Raw genomic sequence first — 18557 nt, forward strand, 5'->3', positions numbered from 1 at the left:
TAATAAAAGAACTTTTGAAAGTTCCTTCTGGGCTAATATTTTGCTAAGTAAGGAAACTTTCCTCTATTAATGAGAGTTTGTTTTTTGTTTCACTTCAGTATTTAATTATTTTAAAAGAAAAGATGGCTTGGAGATTGATGTGAGTTTACTTTTCAGAGTCAAGTGTTTAGAATTGAGTTCATCTTGCTTGTTTTTTGGCATCGATGAGTTAGCTATTGCATCAAAGCTGCTCATGTAAAACTCCTTTAGAATTAGTTGAAAACATTTTATTTTCTTTTTTTCTGCTTTTTTTTCTTCCACTAGTGACTGAAACAGCCAAGATTAAAAGAAACCATCAACATCTAAACAGTGGACTTTAAAAAATAGGGACTTAAAATCTAAACCTATAGTGCATTCATCTCATGCACCTTAATTTCCTTGCAAAATTAAATTAAAACCTCTTAATGTAGATTTTGAAGTACAGATTGCAGCACAACAGTTATTCCTGTCATTTAAAATGAAAAGGTTTAATAAATCAATAATCAATGGATTAATGAGTCACTGATGACAATAAAATTATTTACATCAACAGCAGCTATTATCAAGAGCAAGCACAAAGCACTTGGGAAGAAGATTTACAAACCATTTCTGCTTAAGTGGTGTCATAGGCCAGCTTCCTTCAGAAGTCAGATGAAAGATAGGAAATGATCACCATTAAAAAAAATACTGAACTACAGTCACGTCACAGTTGTGTAGAAGACACAATACCTGTTTCACATTTAAGGGTGCAGAAATAGCACTACTCAGCTGTCTCAGCATGGCTACTCACCAGCAGAACTCAGGGTGGGCACATGAGCTTTCCTGTGTACCCTGAATGACACCAAATAAGAGTTTCTTTGGACACAGTATGTTCCTAAGTTGAAAGACCATCACGTGGAAGATGTTGTTGCCACTAGTTCATGAAAGCCTGCTTTCACGTTCATCAGCCCTACGTTATGCTGGGCATCCTCAACTGAAAAGCAAATATGTACCACTGGAGAACAATCTCACCCTTCAGAATACCTCTTGAGGCAGACTTCAGAGCATGGGACACAGTACAAACTGAAGCTTTTTAAATGATTCTATGTCATATGTGCTGCACTAGTATAAAGCTGAAAAACGTGCACTAGGGACAAAGCCTGCTGAGCCAGCTGTAATAAAGGTCCCATGGCAGACATTTATTCAGTAATGCTTTTGAGTCCTGAAACACTTGTCCTTAAAGTCTGTAAGATTTGCTTTCAGTAGGTAACTAACACTTCTTCACCCTAGTTTCTGTAGTACCTTTTGTGGACATGTATAGTTCGCCTTTTAGTCCTTGAAGGAAATGAAATGAAGTATTGTGTTTGTCTTACAAATTTTGTAGAATTGCAGATTCTCTAGCAATATAATAAAATTTTTTCACTTTAGGCTTTCGGAGCTTGCAGTTCAGTCTTCAGGGATGTTTATTACATCAAGCAAATAGATACACCGCTTTTACATATTGGTCTAAAATACTGAGAATTCTTTACGGTATGTACCAGAAACAGCAAAGAAAATGATACAAAACAATGCAATACTGGCATATATTTGCCATTTCTGTTTCCTTATCATTTCATCATTTTTGGATCACCTAAGTAAATCAGGAGGTTTCCTCTGACTTTAAAACTGGAAGTTGCCCTAGTCTATTCTCCCCCTTCTTTATGCTATGCAGATTGTTTTTTCCTAACTATATCCACAATTAAAGTACACACCTTTGCTATGAAAACACAATGCTCTGTTATTCTCCATGCTCATGTTTCTTTTATTGCTGTGAAGTTTCAGGTGCTCTGCAAGCTGCCTAGATTTGCGCATCCAGTGTCAGTACTTTATTTCCTTGTTCTGGTTTTTGAGAAATCCCTATGTTTCCAACTCCCCTCAGCCCCATGTGCTGTGGTCTTGGCCCTGCCATCATTTTGTGTCCATTTGCTGCCACTTGAACAGACAGCATGGAGATTTACAGCTTTTCTTTGCACTTACCTGGAAGTGACATGGCATGACCTCAGCAGTAGGTAGCTGACTGCAGGAACCCTAATAAACTCAGTAACACAGCAATATTGTGAACATGTTTGGTATTCCCTAGATTCATTTAAATATCCTTTGCACACAAATAGCCATTAGTCATCACTGCTCTTTGTTATTGTGAATATATTCAACACAATCAAGAAGCTAATTGTGGTAACAACTTATGATCAGTATGGTAATCAACTACTTGAACTGGAGAACATTAATAGTAACTTCAGTATGGCAGGACCACATAGGTCATGTGTGCCCTCACAGTCACTGGACTTAGAATCACAGATTCATAGAAATGTTAAGACTGGAAAAGACTTTTGAGATCATCAATTTGAAACACAAACTTAATACCGCCAAGTGCACCACTGAACCATGTCCCTAAGCACCATATCTACATGTCTTTTAAATAACTCCAGGGATGGTGACTCAAGTGCTTCCCTAGGCAGCTTGTTTGAATGCTTGACAAAACTTTCAGGGAATAAATTTTTCCTAATATCCAATCTAAACCTAGCCTGGCACAACTTGAGGCCATTTTCTCTTGTCCTAACACTTTTCACGTGGGAATAGAGATCAATACCCCTCTTGCTACAATCTTATTTCATATAATTGTGGAGAGTCATAAGGTCTCCTCTGAGTCTCCTTTTCTCCAGGCTAAACAACCCCAGTTCCCAAATTAAATGGTAGCAATCTTGAAACTAAACATTTTTTGTTGTTTGTTTGTTTGGTTTTTTTTTAAATGGCTGACAGAGAATGAAACAGCCCCCTGTATTTTCTTTTCCCATTTACATTAGAAACATGAAATGTCTCTTGTTCATAGTTTCACAGGGAATAAGAAATGCAAGTCCTTTCCTATAAAGCAAAGAAACTGAAACAGAGACAAACATAATACAGAAAACAATAAGAAAAGTGATCATGAAATGCGTAAACACATGTCAGACTGGTTTGGAAAAAAATAAAAACAAACAAAAATATTTGCAAAAGAATCTTCCAAGCCATAATTTTGCCATAGACAGCATGACTCTAGCAGATTTTCACCTGTAGTGACCATGAGTTCACATAGAGGTGTGGATGAATCACAACCTAATGACCTCTGCTTACTGCAATTGATACAAATTTTGCTACTGACATTAACTGAGTTCAATTCATCCTTATAATGTAACGCAGTTATATGCAAACTGAAATGCCAAGAGCTTCTCCATAATTTTGTCTCTGTAATTCTGCAAATCTCTAGGAAAACTGTCTCAAAAAGGAAGACAACCCTTTAAATATAATCCCAATGGAATTTCACAAGACAGATGCTTACCTTCAGAATGTATCAGTTACCACTACCAAAGACTTAAACACAAAACAATAATGACAAGATGCCCAGAACAAAATAGCTTAAGGCCTATAACACCATATAAGAAACAGCTCCTAATTTCCCCTGTGGTTTTCTGTAATCTTTGACACTGCATTTACATTCTGGGTAGCTCTCCGTTGTGTGCTGGAATCCCAGCACAGCAATATAAAAGTAAAACAGTTCCAAGGGGTTATATTAGGATACTAAGTATCTCAAAGACAATACACGAGCTATTGGCAAGTTTCATGAATAATTTTATTGCATTTGTATTGTTTTGTAGTAAAAATATCTGTACAAGATACAATATCATTATTCTTTTCACTTTCAAATTATTTTTTGATACGTCTAAAATAATAAGTTTTCCCTTATAGGTCTAAAAATCACACTTTTAGTTTGAATCTGAAGTGTAATTAAAATACACATTTCTTCATTGAAGCTAAATGGGCAAGAAAATGAGAAATGTCTTTTTGCCCTCTTTTGTAACTTAATATTGCTTTAATTTTTAAAAGGCCATTTTTAAAAAGTAAGAATATTTTAGTTAATAATTTAGCATCCACTTCAATTAGAATACTTATTAAAACCTTCAATGACATTACAATTAAAACTTTGAAAATAGTTTTATGATAATTTTCAGCTCTACAGACTTTTCAGCTCTCAAAAGAAAGCATATGCAAAAGCACTTTGTTATCTTAGTATTGTCACAGTATAATTCTTTAAAACTACTAAATAGGATTCTTAACTGATAATATATTTTAATATATCTGAGGTGGTGCTCTTCATACAATGGGTCAGCTTTTTCAGAGGGTGCAAAGTGATGCAACTCTGCGGTCTGAAGGGAAGACACTCTGCTCAGGGTATTGTCTATGCCACTCAGCAGAGAACGGACAGATTGTCCAAGCAAGAAAACCACTTTCTAATTTGTATGTTCCTCCTGGTCACCTTGATATGATTTGCCATGAGGCTGAAGTGTCTCATGTCAAATCATCTCTGAGCTGTAATCCCAGCTTCACCTGTCCTAGGTAAATCTGAGAACAGGTGTTAGGGAATAGACTGCCCTTAGCTTATTGAATCATTAAGTATACTGCTTCTTGCAAAACTTGTTTAGAAACTGCTTAGATAGAATTTGTTAAGCATAAGTCTGCTTAGACTGCAAGCTGTGAACTTTTGAACTTTCTGCCTCGTTAAGCAAAAAAGGCCTCAGAAGATAACGGGAGCTGCATCCCTAGAGATAAGTAAAGGAACAGATCACAGCGTCTATAAGAAGATGAAACAGAAAAATATTTTGGTTGTTGCCAAGAACTTATTTTTCTCCCCAACTACAGGTGCAAAATAACAACTGAAGGTCAGGACTTTGATTGACATTTAGTCTGGCTGGACAAACAACTACCCACAGAGATGACAAACGACCCCCCTGATGAAAATGAAGGGATCCAGTGAAGAACAGGGAGACCTCAGACTCTAATTTTACAATTGGCCCAAATTGATGTGTGAGGGGTGGGAAGCTTGGATATAATTGCCTAAGGCTATCTTTCTTCCAGGTCCCTCTTCTGGAGGCACCCAACTTGAGCTACTCTATCCTGCACCTTGCCAATAAGTTATTTATTTAAGAAGAATTTCTGGAATCCATGCCTGAGCCTCTGCATGAGGAGATCTAGAGAAAAGGAACATTCTTAACAGTTTGGTGACCCAGATGTTCCTGGAGATCCTAGGCCATCACCTTTGGGGTCTCTCATCTTCAAACATCCAGCTGCTGGCAACTGGTGAGTTCACCTGGGACCTTTGGAGAGCGGGAGACACTGAAGGTTGGGTAAACTTCCTTAACAACAGTACAGGCTCAGATGTGGATGCAAAGCATGATTTTCCCATGCTTAGCACCTGCAGTTTTTCATGGTAAATGCCAAGAAGCCGCGAGACATTGTTAAGTGGGAAGAGCAGCCCTATACGTCCACTTTACAGAAGTCTGCTGGATTAAACAAGGATCTGAGCAGTAGAGAAGCTGACCTAGAGAGGAGCACAGCAGTTCTGATAGCTTTAAAATGTTGTGCCCACCATGGCTCTGACACAGTGTGTGCTATGCTGAAGTTGTCTGATGTACATTTACCTAGGGAAGACAAGAATATTTCATACATATTGCAGCATTTAAATAGCTTCATGTACCACATCTAAAGTTACTAATGCTGCTAATAATAGTAGCTCAAATAATATACTAATGACACTCTGTTCACAAGGTGAAAGTTCTATTGACTGACAGGGTTAGATCTTAAGGAACAGAAAGTGAGACTTGAATGGAGAACCAAGGAGGAATTCAGTCAAGGAAGGCTGGAGAAGATATCAGAGACAGGCCTGTCAATGCAATTCCCCCCAGCAACCTCTCTCAGCCAAAAAGAGGCCTGTCTGGCCAAGCTCAGGGTCTGCCCTGATTTGAATCTGACTTCTGAGAAAACAGCTGAGCTGTGAGGAGGTGCTGTGAGGAGCCTGATCTGCTGCCTCCACCTGAGCACCCTCTGCCCCATTCTGAGCAGCAGTATCGAGTGAGGACCTGGTCACTATCCCCAGCCCAGCTCTGCTCACTGCCTCCATGTGCGCTGGGATGGGGCCACTGGGGCAAGTCCCTGCCCTGGCTTTTTCCCCCAAGATTTCTCCTTAAAGCAACACAGAAAAACATGCCTAGACTGTGGAAATTCAAGCATCCAAATTTTAAGGAAAGCCACATTTCAGGTTAACTCTTCCATACTTATTAACATATCTTTGTCTGTTCTGCAGCTATGAAATTGACAAATAAACTCACAATGCAGGATTTCTGCCTTATTTCGTACAAAATTTTATTGAAACAAAAGAGTAGCAAATGTATAGAGGAGTGAGGACATTCTCAAGGAAGTCAAATGCTGAATTGAAGAGCTGGCTTTTAGCTCTTGTCTCAGCCACTGAGTTCCTCTCTGGAGCTAATCAAGTGACTTAACCTACTGTTTCACAAAGACTAGTCATTATGTTTGATTTTATATGGGTTAAATGTGCAGAAATTATTAACCTTCCCAGATGCAACTCAAGCCTCTGGGTGCTAAGCTTTGAACAAAAGTTGAAATCCAACATGAAATACTATGCAATACCAATTTCTACAGTGTGGCTCCTGTAGAAGTAGTGTATAAATTCTTACCTTAATGCCTCTGTGTAATGCAGAAATTCAAATCTCATGCATATTTTGTGCAAATACAGGGATAGTTTTTTCAGGCAGTTAGAGATGAGATGACAAGCACTTCAGAAAGTAATAATTTCATTTTCAGTGTAGTTTGACTAGTTTGAAGTAATGGAATATATGGACATACTGAGAGATGAAGGATAAAAAAAAAAAAAAAAAACCCATAAAAAAGAAAAAGATTGAATAAGTTATCTTTGCCCTGGATGGTTCAGGGCACCAGTATAAAAAGGAGTATGAAATCAAAACTTTATCGGCATGCACTCATGAAAAAGGGCTAAGCTGCAGTTGCACTGTTAACCTTATTTATAGCACTTATTTGCTGCTTATGTTACAGGATCAATAACATTTTCAGGTGGTGTTAGTTTATGCTGAGTACAGTATGTGCCAAATCCAGTCTGTCGTTGGGATTTTTTAATTGAAAATAGAGCTTCTTTGAGAAAACTTCAGTATGTTTCTTCCTCAGTTTCTCTTTATCCTTCTTTAGATGGAAAAAAAAAAAAAAGCCAGGTTTCTGGTAGGAGACAGACCAAAAAAAGGCTGAAAGCTTAAGCATTTGAAAATCTTTTTGTTTGGATTTGTAAAGAAACTTCCAGTCATTTGGTCTGAAGACAGAAATATAAAGCAGTTAAAGTCCCTGAAACAATAGTTAACCATATAGTTTCCATGTAACACAGAAGAAAACTTATATTTCAGATATCATCTCAAGTATCAAAGCATCACATGGTGTAGCACTCTTCCACTGATCAGGATCTAGCCTGACAGTACTGTTGCAGGTTATATACAAAGAGGTTAACGAGAATTACTTGTAAAAAACTAGTGTTCCTCCTGTCAACAGTGCTAATTTTCCATGATTCTTGTTTCAAAGTTACTTCTCACTGCCACATCTTCCCAAAGTTAGTCCCCACTCTTTTCCTGAAATTTGTCAAGGAGGTCACTGCTGAGTAAGCCATTCCCAGGTTTTTCCACATTCTCTTTGGGACAACCTTATTGGGTGGATATGATCCTGCATAATTAAATTTACTTGTCAGTATGGCTTAGGTAGGAGTGCAAAGGAATGGTCTGTGAGAGGATGCCCTCAGAGAAGGCAGAGCTCATGTCTGATTCCATGAAGTTGACTTTGAGTTGCTCCATATTTCACAATATTTCAACAATATTATGTAGGGTAATTATTCTTATATCTATTTTTGTATGACCACTTTTATGGGAAGGACACACTGATGTATGAGTTAAGGATAGAATGGCCTTATGGGTATTTTTGTTAGAAAACTTTAAAGATATTTTTTTGCAAATTTGGAAAAGCTTATTTATGGAAACTGGCTGTCTCCCAGGTAGTTTCCATGGCTTCTAAGAAAAAATTCCTGTTCAAGCCATGCATGAAGTAAATGAGGTAAAATAAAACAAATAGCTCATTTTAATGCTAAACTGCATTTTAATTGCCAAAGGGAAAAGCTGCATTATTTCAATAGAGCTCCCTTTATTTCCTTTTTCTTTAATTCCCTTTTACTGGTTTCCTCGTTTTAGATACTTAACAAATAATCTGAGCCTAATTTAAATCCTTTTGCTTGCCAGTTATTCTCAGGGTAGCAGCAGCATGGGGACATAGTGGAACCTCTGATGCTTTCCTGGTTCTGCTTTCTCTAGCCACTGGACAACCAGCCGTGCCATACAGACAGCCCTTAAACTCATGCTCCTCCATTCAGAAGCAGAGAACTACAAACCATGGCCCTGCTTCCCTTTTCTCCATCACTAAACAGCAGAGTCGACTGGCTCTTACAGAAGTCAGTGCTATTCAGCAGTGACAGGGTGAGAGCTGCAGCCCAAAGAGGTGACTGCAGGTTGTCTCAAAGCTTCAGCCACACCAACTGCAGCATGAACAGACATCTTAAAAAAATTTCCAACTATGTACATAGGGTTGTTTTTTTTTCAGCCAGCTCACAGTATGGCTCAAGGCATACTCTTAGAGGAAGATATCTAGTTTATCTTAGTAATACCTATATGTTTTCCAATATATACCATTAGAGACAGACTGCTAGACTGCTCTGAAGCACATTTAGAGCTTGACACATCCAAGCTCCTTGTCTTCAGCTGTTTGCTCTTCTCAAAACTGTCTTTCCATTGTTGCCAGAACCAGAGTCTGAAAGGCAAATCAAGGAATCTATAGCAGGATGGATAACAAAGGCAAGATGTTTTGATGAGATTGACAATTAAATATTAACAGAATTAATAAAGGCAATGTTCTTTCTCAGTCACTGGTGTCAGTGGGACCACTTAGCTTGTTCAGACATGTATTCCATCATTCAGTGAACAGTCAAAGACTAGTAGTTAAGGGAAAGAGAATTTGAAAGTAATGGTTTGCTTTTTTCACCAGTTTTATGTGCACTGCATTAAAAAAATGATAAGCAGCTTTGCTGGGTGCCTTATGACTGGAAGGTCTGAAGAGGGACATTTTGGAAGAGGTCCCAATTCTATATGTAAGTGGACATTAGGGCTGACAATGCTCACAATATACTTAAAGATTTACTACACTTTCTTAATAATCTAGATGTTTTAAATATTGAATAAACTAAGTAGTCTACACAATTGATTTGATCCTAAGTCCTCTTCAGTCTTCTTCTAGACATCAATAGGTTTTTCACAATGTTCCAGATACTATACACGTGGAATAAATATGAATGACTTTCAAAAATTTGAACTGCTACAGGATGAGTTTCAAGCTACAATAGTGTTTTAGACTCAAGCATTAATGTTCCGCACACCTCTGTAGAAAACAGCTAGTTCAGGCTTTCAAGTTTTCCCTGACCTAGCAATCACTCCCTTGTGGGAAGCCCCCTCAGAGTGACACTGCATAAGCACTAAAGTTTATTTGCATGCACCTACTTTCAGAAGTGCTGTCTTAAAGACCACAAACATGAAAATTAAGCACTTTTTAAAATTAAAATTTTAATTATACACAAAGGAGACAGTTGAATGCAGAGCAATAAGTACAAGATCAACATAAACAAAACTTCCACCTCTTTTCTTGACAAAAGTCACAAGTGTGAGTTAAAGTTAGATCTTCTTAATGGATTTTTAAAGAAAGGCTGGTGACTGTTTTGGTAATTGAATAAAGCTAGAATTTGATATCTGTAATAAAAGCTCCTATTTCACAGCTTCTGACTAGGGCATCAGGTAGGAATATCCCCTATCTTTAGAGCATCGCTTATGTTTGCTTTACTTCATTCTAGATTTTTTCAGCTTCTTCAGCTCTGCCAAATGCAGGAGTTGGAAACTGTGGCTCTCTGCCTATGGGTGCTGCAGACATCAGCTGCAGAGCTCTGCCTGGTGCAGCAGACAGGGAAACCAGTCGCCTGTGCAGCCAGACCCACAGTGGTTTCCATGTGGCTGTTCCGTGACATTGCTTCCCATTTGGCAGCTTGACCATTACACTCATTTTAACTGGTTGTGAACTAAACTCAGGGGTGATAGACTTGCTCTACCATGCCAATGTTTTCTAGATTTTTATTTTCTAATGTCTAGCTTAAAAATATTAAATTACTGAATGCTTGTTTTCCCAAGCTATTGATAGACGCTTTTTATTTTTTTTTTGTGTTAACCGAGACTGTCTTGCAAACATATGACTATGAAACTGTGCTAATTATGGAATTAATTCCAATTTAATGTCTGGTTTATCATAGACCTATTTATGGATAAGCCAAAAGCTGTTCTGGCAAATTAGCAGCAAATGGGAAAAAGAAATATCAGTATGAGCTTCATAACTGTTGGCACTAGCTGTGCCTTACTTATGCTCTACTTTAATGACATTGTTTTAGTTTTCTCATAGAGAAAGCTAGTATAAGAAGTCTCTAAATTGAGAAGAGCTATTAAGTTCATGATGAAAATAATATTAAGACAATGTTCCCTGCTTGTTTCAGCAAGAGAGTAATGGTGCTATTGGATCAGTAAAATGTTTTAGTAAGTTTAGCAAAGAAATAATGGTGACAAAATATCTTTAGCACCCGTGGAATTCTGTTCACCATCTTCTAAAAACACAACTTAAGTCACCACCCAGCCTAGAAAGCCCACAGCTCCCCTTTGTCACTGTAGATGTAATTTTTGACAGTAACTCAAGTGACCTGTGTCCTTTAAATAATGGGTGAAGTGGTATTATACAAGGTTTGGAAAAACTTTTTTTTCTTCCATGAGCCATTTAGAATGCAGTTCTTGTCTCTCATTTTCTGCTGTGTTGGGTAAAAGCAATTGTAAGTGCAAAACTAATGGGGGCAAGATTATTTGGCATTGTGTTGCCGGCTCTGGCCAGGTTTTGGTTGCATACTTTCTATTGGGTTCCATTAAGATAACAAATCCTATCCATTTTCTACTGCTTTAACAATAGTGTTCACTGTTGTTTAGATTGGGCTACATTTTGCTGCATTTCTAGTTGTATCCACAATGCAGACCAGTTGTATTCAGCTGTACACATCCAGGTTGCTGCCAGCCTGTGTGCATGGGCTTTCGTTGCATGAAAACTAGAGAGCAGAGAGCTGGGGGTATGTGTGCTGTGGTATCAGGCTGCAATCATGTTAGGTACCTGGATGTGGAAAATTCAAAGTTCTCCTAGGACCTGCCACCTGGATCAAGCCTGCATGGACATTCTGAACAGGTCTGAAAGTGAAAAAAAAATCACTGACTTGAAACCTGAAATGTAACAATAGTAAATAAATATATTGACTAGACTTCAAAGCAAATGTGTGGTTAGCTCCCTTGCTTGAGGTAATGTTTTTCTCTATTGATTCAGGGGTTGGAAACTGCCTTTATGCAGTATTTAAATGGCTTCTTTTGCTTTTCAAGTGGAAGCTGACTGAAATGTATCACATCTTCAGGGAAGGAAGAGTCATTCCCTGATGGCTGGCCAAGAAATAGAAAAGACAGCAGCTGCAGAGGCAGCTGGAATTGCCACCCTCACAGATGGAGTCAAAATGCTCAGATGTACCTGAAAAAGGAGGGAATGAGTGAAAACAGAAGGAAGGTAAAAATAGGTAAATAGCAAACCAGAGGCTGTGTCTTAATAAGACCTAGAGGTTTTCTGCAGAGTCATGTGTAACACAGCCTGGAGGTATCTCAGGGTTGTAAAGGAGGAACTATGCACTGTATATATCCTGTAGAAAGTGTTTCCCCTGAGTGGACTATAACAAAGACAGAAAAAGTCTTTAAATATCTGAATTTCTTTCTCACATGAAGAGAATGGACAGTGGAATGCAGAGACTGGAAAAAAATCTTTCCAAGTCATACTGGGGTTGTTTTGAGGATGTCACCTTCTCCTGGTGCCTTTGCTAAGCACTAGGTTGAGTTATAACAGCACAACTACTGTTGGATTAGACACACATTAGTGGCTGTTCTCAGACAGTGGCCAGCATCAGACGCTTTAAAGAAGAGTGCAAAAACCATCAACTTGTTCCTGGCACAATCTTCTAGCCTTCAGTAATTTAAGGCCTGCTGGTCTTACATAACTAGTACCTTCCTCTGATATCCAGGATCTGATTAGTTTGCATCAGTGTATGGTTATTACAGTGATTTTAGATTAAAGCATATCAGGTGACTTGAATAAGAACACCCAACTATCTAAGCAGTATAACTGAGTGAATTTTTTTTTAATTTCTTTTGGAACTATCGATGTTAGGTACACATGCTTATGTGCTTTTAAGAAAGCTGCTGAGAGAAAAGGGGACATACAATACATAACTCTCACTAAGAGAATGTGTTTCTTTGGAACAGATTAAATTACAGAGAAAAGCAGAAATACAATTTCTGAATCTGGAGATAGCTGGGGATTAAACATTCAATCAGCGTTTGAACACAAACAGTTGTTTTCTTTCACAATTTACTTGTTTCCATGTCAGCAAGGTCCTCCTTAAAAAAAGGTTTCAAACAAAAATCTATACCTGGACTCACAATAAATAAAATGCATATTTAAGTAAGCAGTGGAAATTATATATTCTTTATTTGAATTGCCTTTATTACAATTGTGTTTGGTCATGAATGTCATGCATTCAGCTCTTAAAATTAAAAGGGATTATCTTTTTCTAAGAAATCTAAAAGTAATTACAGAATAGCCATGTTGGTGAACAAATCTACATGGGAGTCAACTCACCATCCAAATGCTTGTGAATCAAGTACACTGAAAGTGAAAAACTATTTCAGAGATCCAGAATCTCACTGATGAGACTATTTCGTCTCCATGTGGGATGGGACAGATCCTGCATCTTCCAAATAGCATCTGTAACAAAACTAATGCCAGATGCCAAGCACTAAATCTTTATGAGCTAAGTGACCCCGGTTAATAACAATGTTATACAGAGTTGTACCTATGAAAAAGTATATACTGTGGAGGGACAATGTCTTAACTGCACAGATAAATTAGTCACTGTCTGATCCTGCCTAACTACTATAATCAATCTCCATTTTAATTCATTCTTAGAACTGCTGTTATTCCATCGGGTTGATCATGTGTACTGGCATTCAAAGTTCCCGCAAAGAGAATATTTGCTTTATGTGTTTAGTTCAGTTAAACTCAAATGCCTGTACATCTATCCTCTGCCCAGTTCTAACTTTTGGCCTTAGCTCTGCATAAAATGGGTTGTGGATGAATGTCAAATCTCACAAGGACATCCTCTTCCTACCGAGTGAAGAACCATCTTGACAGTTATGTTTGAACCCCTGGTCCTATGTGAAAAATCACATGTTCCAGCACTTTGCCAGATGGAGCTCATTCTCAGATCAGGGCTTCTAGATAGGAAACTTGTCAGATTTACAGTTTGAGACTGGAAAAAAAGTCTGGAAGCCTGAACTGAAGTAGCCAAACCTCCCCTGCATCCCCAGAGATAAAACGGACTTCATAATCAGTCTTGTGAAGAAATTCCAATGTGTTGCATGTTTTAGAAGGAGAAACAGAAACATAGATGATTGTCTTTTCCAGATTTATCGTAACACTAGATTAATAGAAAATTTTACTCTGGATTTACTTTAAGTAAAAACCAGTCTTCCCTAAATGAGAAAATGAGGATTTTCTCCCCTAGAATATTACACTACAAACCATGACAAAATGACAGTTAGGCAGCCAGCAGAGACCATGGTATTTATAATTTTGTCAGGTAAGTCCCCTTCTGCAAATGTTTTGGCCTTTGCATATTTACATTCCTTGTGCTTCATGCCTTGATATGCTTCATGTAGCACAGCTTCTGCACTCCATCAATTAATGTTGCTCTTCCTAGTTTCTAGTCGGCAGGTTTCCATTGCTTCTTTGTTTCCCTGTTTGAATGCAACACATGCTAATTTTACAGTAAATGCCAGTTTACATTAGCTCAGCTGTCCTCATGACATAATTTGACTTGAAGTTATGCAAATGACTTCTTTCCAGATACCTCTGATTAGACGTAAAAAGCACTCCCTAATTAGTCCTGATATAATCAGGGAGAAATCACAGTTGATTACATATACTGAATTTGCTTCTCCAGTCTGAATTGCCATATTTCCTGCCAGAGGACCTGTGAGCACTCCGTAGAGTTTGCACCCTTCCTTCGCTTGAAAAGCACTTCAACTAGTCCCTCACAGCTCCATCAAATCAAACATTTCTTTTCATACTGACTCTATCCAGACAGCTAGGGATCCCTGCTGACAGCCTAAGAGAAATGCCAGCCAGGTGCAGTACAATTTCTGCCTGCTGCTGAAGGTACAGGCTGGTAAATCTTAGTGGAAATATATAGGTGTCAGGAAGCTTTACAACTGGCAGCAAAGAGAGGTAGCACAAAAGCAGATCTTCCTATTAAAATGACATTGTCAGCTGATATCAAAGTGACAATTTTAGAGGTCAGTAATTTATACTGTGTTGCCAGTGGAGTTTTGCTGGCTTGCCTTACACTGAGCTCTTCCTGTCTCTCAGTGATGACTCAGTAATTAATCATAACACATTTTTCAAATAAACAGGGACAAGTGAACTTCAGAATACTCAACATTCAGATTCAATTTGAGTAAATAGATAAATGTTCAAAGGCTTATTCAGAGTTTGGTCTCAATTACCTAAAACATCTTGAGTCCTTGAGTTACAAGGACTGGTAACATGTTCTACATGGTCCCTAAACTCTCTTCCATATAGAGTGTCTTGACAGGGTGAAGAGTAGGTCATGCACCTCTTCATAAAAACTCTCTTTTTTTAGAAGCAAGACTGCTGGATGATATTTTCTGTAAGAGAAGGAGGAATGATAGCTAAGCTTGAGGTCATTTACTGCTTAACAGCTCCAGACACAAACAAACACTAGAAGCACACAGACTTTGGTTTTGACTTCTATAAGTTCTTGAGGATGTTGGGAATTCAGACTTGGATTGTGAAAGAAAGGTTAGTGGAGCACAAAAACAAGCAAACAAAAAAATCATCTTATTTCAAGTCCCCACTGACACTTTTTCTAAAGGCTGCGTATATGCAGGTGCAGCAACACAGTTTTTGCCTTAGTATTAGAAATTATTCAAATCAAATTGTCCATCACAGTGTTGTGGAACATTGTGGAGACACTTTGAAGTTGTATAATGTCAGTCTCTGTCACTTGGAGGTAGAGTACATACTGCAGTCCTCCAAGACAAGATTGAAATATGTACGTTCATCTTCGATAGTGGGAGTCAGTATTTTCTCAATAAAACCCTAGCCATGCTTGTGCCTCTATTTCCTGATAAATCAATAATCTCAACAAGCTTGTTTGTTTGTTTGTTTTTATATGCTTTTCAAGAAACAGTGAAAGGAATTTTACTTTTTAATTAGTTCATCTCCATGATGCATTTATTGTTATTATTGTGTTTTACAAATGACCCATTTGCAGACTGATCAAATCAACAAGTCCTGTGGCAACAGATATGAATGGTACTGATAGGGGAAATCCCAATCTGCAATTTAAAAGCTGCATTTGACCTTATGACAAAGTAATTCATTCTAATGACATGGACAATTTCACAGCATAGCAGTTTGTTTTTACATAAAGCCCAAGACAAAAACATTCTTACACTATACAAAAATGCTGAAGTAAAGCCAAAACATTTGATGTCAAGGCAAGAAATATCTATCTATGACAATGCTTTTAAACATGATGACTTTAATTCCGTAATACCAAATGCTTGCTGTTGAAGCAGCCATTTTTTATGACAGATTTTAGTGGGAAGGGAAAGGAGCTGTTCACTTCAGTCTTGATTATATGGAAACAGGAATGCGTCAGTGACTCAAAGAATGGGGGACTGTACTGCTGCTAAAATACATAACTGCATGTTAATGCTCACTGAGGCCAACAGCGAAACTCATATGGACTTACATAATGCAGAAGCAGGATACCATTCTTCAAATGTTTCTTATTTTCTCCCTGATGTGTTATAAAAGGTACTACTTTGCATAAAAATGAAATGGTTATTGAGTTACCAGGATAGAGATAGGTGCATAAGCATTGAGAAAATTCTCACTAGTAAAAGAAGCTTCCTTACTGAGCTTGGTTCTGAATTATCCATCCAGTCAAATTCGAGTCTTTTTTTCTTTTCTTTTGCACCTATCTTTATCCTTATTTGTTGGCCGCCTCTGGGCAGTGATAACATAGGTACATCCACTACTTAATTTACTACCCATCCATTGACTCTGTTGTCTTCATCATTTACAATACCCTGAGTTTTCCAGTGTATGTATTCACTAAGTCCTAAAAGTGAACAACATAAATGTTTTCTCTATTCCTCAGTTTCATGTTGAAGGTTTACACTCCTCAAAGAGAAATTTGTTTACTTTCTGTATATACTTTAAACTTTAGCCTTGCATTTTTAAAGCACATACAGAAAGTATATTAAAAGAGAGCTAGACCTCTAAACCTGTGAAAATCTGCAGTTATACCACAGAGTTCATAGTTTTTCCTCTAGAGGTAGATTAGCAGCACTGAGAGAAACCAGCATTAAATAACTTCTTTCTAATTGGTTTATAAAACAAATGTGATGTATACTTCAAACAATCAGAGGACCAGCTACTCAGAGGATGAGTTTTTGTTGCTGTTTTGGTGCCATTTTTTAATTTTGAAGTATATAAAATGAAATACAGTGCAATCTGTTTGGAAAGCACCATTTGGAAAAGGAACATTTGCAAACTGTCTCTTACTAAAAGTGCTTGCTTTTGCCTCTATACTTTCATTTTTGCTTATCCTGTTCTCTCCTGTTTTTTTCTCACCCCACAGCTTGTTTTCTGATGAGCTTCTCCTAGGCGGTCTCTGCTCTGTCAATGAATTATATTCTTTTGGTTTTCTTTCCTCCTATCTCTTTAGCTGATCTCTGGTCTTTCTCAAAGTTGAGGTCTCTAACTTTTTCTTTTTTTTTTTTTTTTTAAAGTAAACACACAAATAGTCTTTGAACTTATGTCTTTACAAGTTTTCTTTCTTTTTAAGGATCTCTGGCTTTTCTTTTCCCCTTCTCCTTATTGGAAATAGAACTTCAAAGCTGGAAACAGTCTAAAACAACCATAACAGCCCATGACTGAGGAACAGAGTTTGGTCAGAACATGGGGTCAGCAGGAATGGTTCAGCTGATAATGGAGTGAAGATGCCTTTCTCTTTCAGTTGTGGGTTCCCCCCGCCGCCTCGCCTTGTGATATTAACGTTTATTATTCATGCTTTGATGTCTTTTGTTTGTTCTTTTTCAGTGTTAATAAAGACAGTACTAATGATAGCAGCATTACTGGCCACTTACACTAATAATCTTGGCATCAGCACGCTATAACCTTAAATAAAAAAAGTTGGCCAGATTGGACTATTATTATGATGTATGTATATTTTAATGTCATGTATAATGACTTTCTGTCTAGGTCAGCATCATTCCTACTTGTTATAAAGCAATATTCACATCTACCATCTAGTTATAGCTTACGCATGTTTCTAAATAAAATTACACCACTAATTTAATGATTTCATATCCAAACTGTTCCTTCTTAAATAAAAACTTACAATTATATGAAGTGTGTATCAGAGGTATGAATTATCTGTGTTTCATTTTATTTTTGACTGATGAGTAGGTAGGTTGTAATCAGATGCAGTTAATTATCTGCATGAGATATTGCACCATTGATCAAAAAAAAAGTAAGAGAAACACTACTGTCACAAATGCTTTGTATAGCATCACTGGAAGGAAAGCCAGAGGTGGCTTCTTGATAGTGAATTCTTGCCCACATGAGTATTATTTGACCAGTGTGTCCCTCAGCAATTTCAGTACAGAAATAAGCAAGGTCATAGGCCTGATTGCTATTGAACTTGACAATGCCTACTGACGATCACAAATATTACAGTTTTTTTCTCTGTACCTCACACTATCAGTTGATGATGTTTATGCTGGTTTAAGTAGCTGACAGAACTTCAGTTTAACCTTAAACTAGATGAAGGATCAACTTGCCCATGGATCTCAGTTCTGTCCATTAGAAAGACTGAAGTCAAATGTGTTGGCCAAGGCCAAGGCCATCAGCAATGATGGTAGCACCTCTGGGATAAGATATTTAAGAAGGAGAAAACGTACTGCAGAACAGCAGTTGTAGGCCAGAGAGAGGATTTGAATATGTGAGAAAAACAACTGCAGACATCAAGTTCAGTGAAGAAGGAGGGGAGGAGTCAGATGCCGGAGTGGAGATTTCCCTGCAGACCATGATGAAGACAGCTGTGCCCCTGCAGCCCATGGAGGACCCACACCAGAGCATGAGGATGCCCAAAGGAGGCTATGACCCCATGGGAAGCCTGCGCTGGAACAAGTTTGCTGGCAGGATTGTGACCCCATGGAGGACCCAGGTGGGAGCAGTCTTTTTCTTGAAGGACTGCGCCCCGTGGCGACACATGTTGGAGCACTTCCTGAAGAACTGGCGCCTGTGAGAAGGACTCATGTTGGAGAAGTTTGTGGAGGACTGTCTCCCATTGGGAGAGATCCCACACTGGAGCAGAGGAAGAAGTGGCA

This window comes from Nesoenas mayeri, assembly GCF_963082525.1.
Source record: "Nesoenas mayeri genome assembly, chromosome: 1".
Taxonomy (NCBI): Eukaryota; Metazoa; Chordata; class Aves; order Columbiformes; family Columbidae; genus Nesoenas; species Nesoenas mayeri.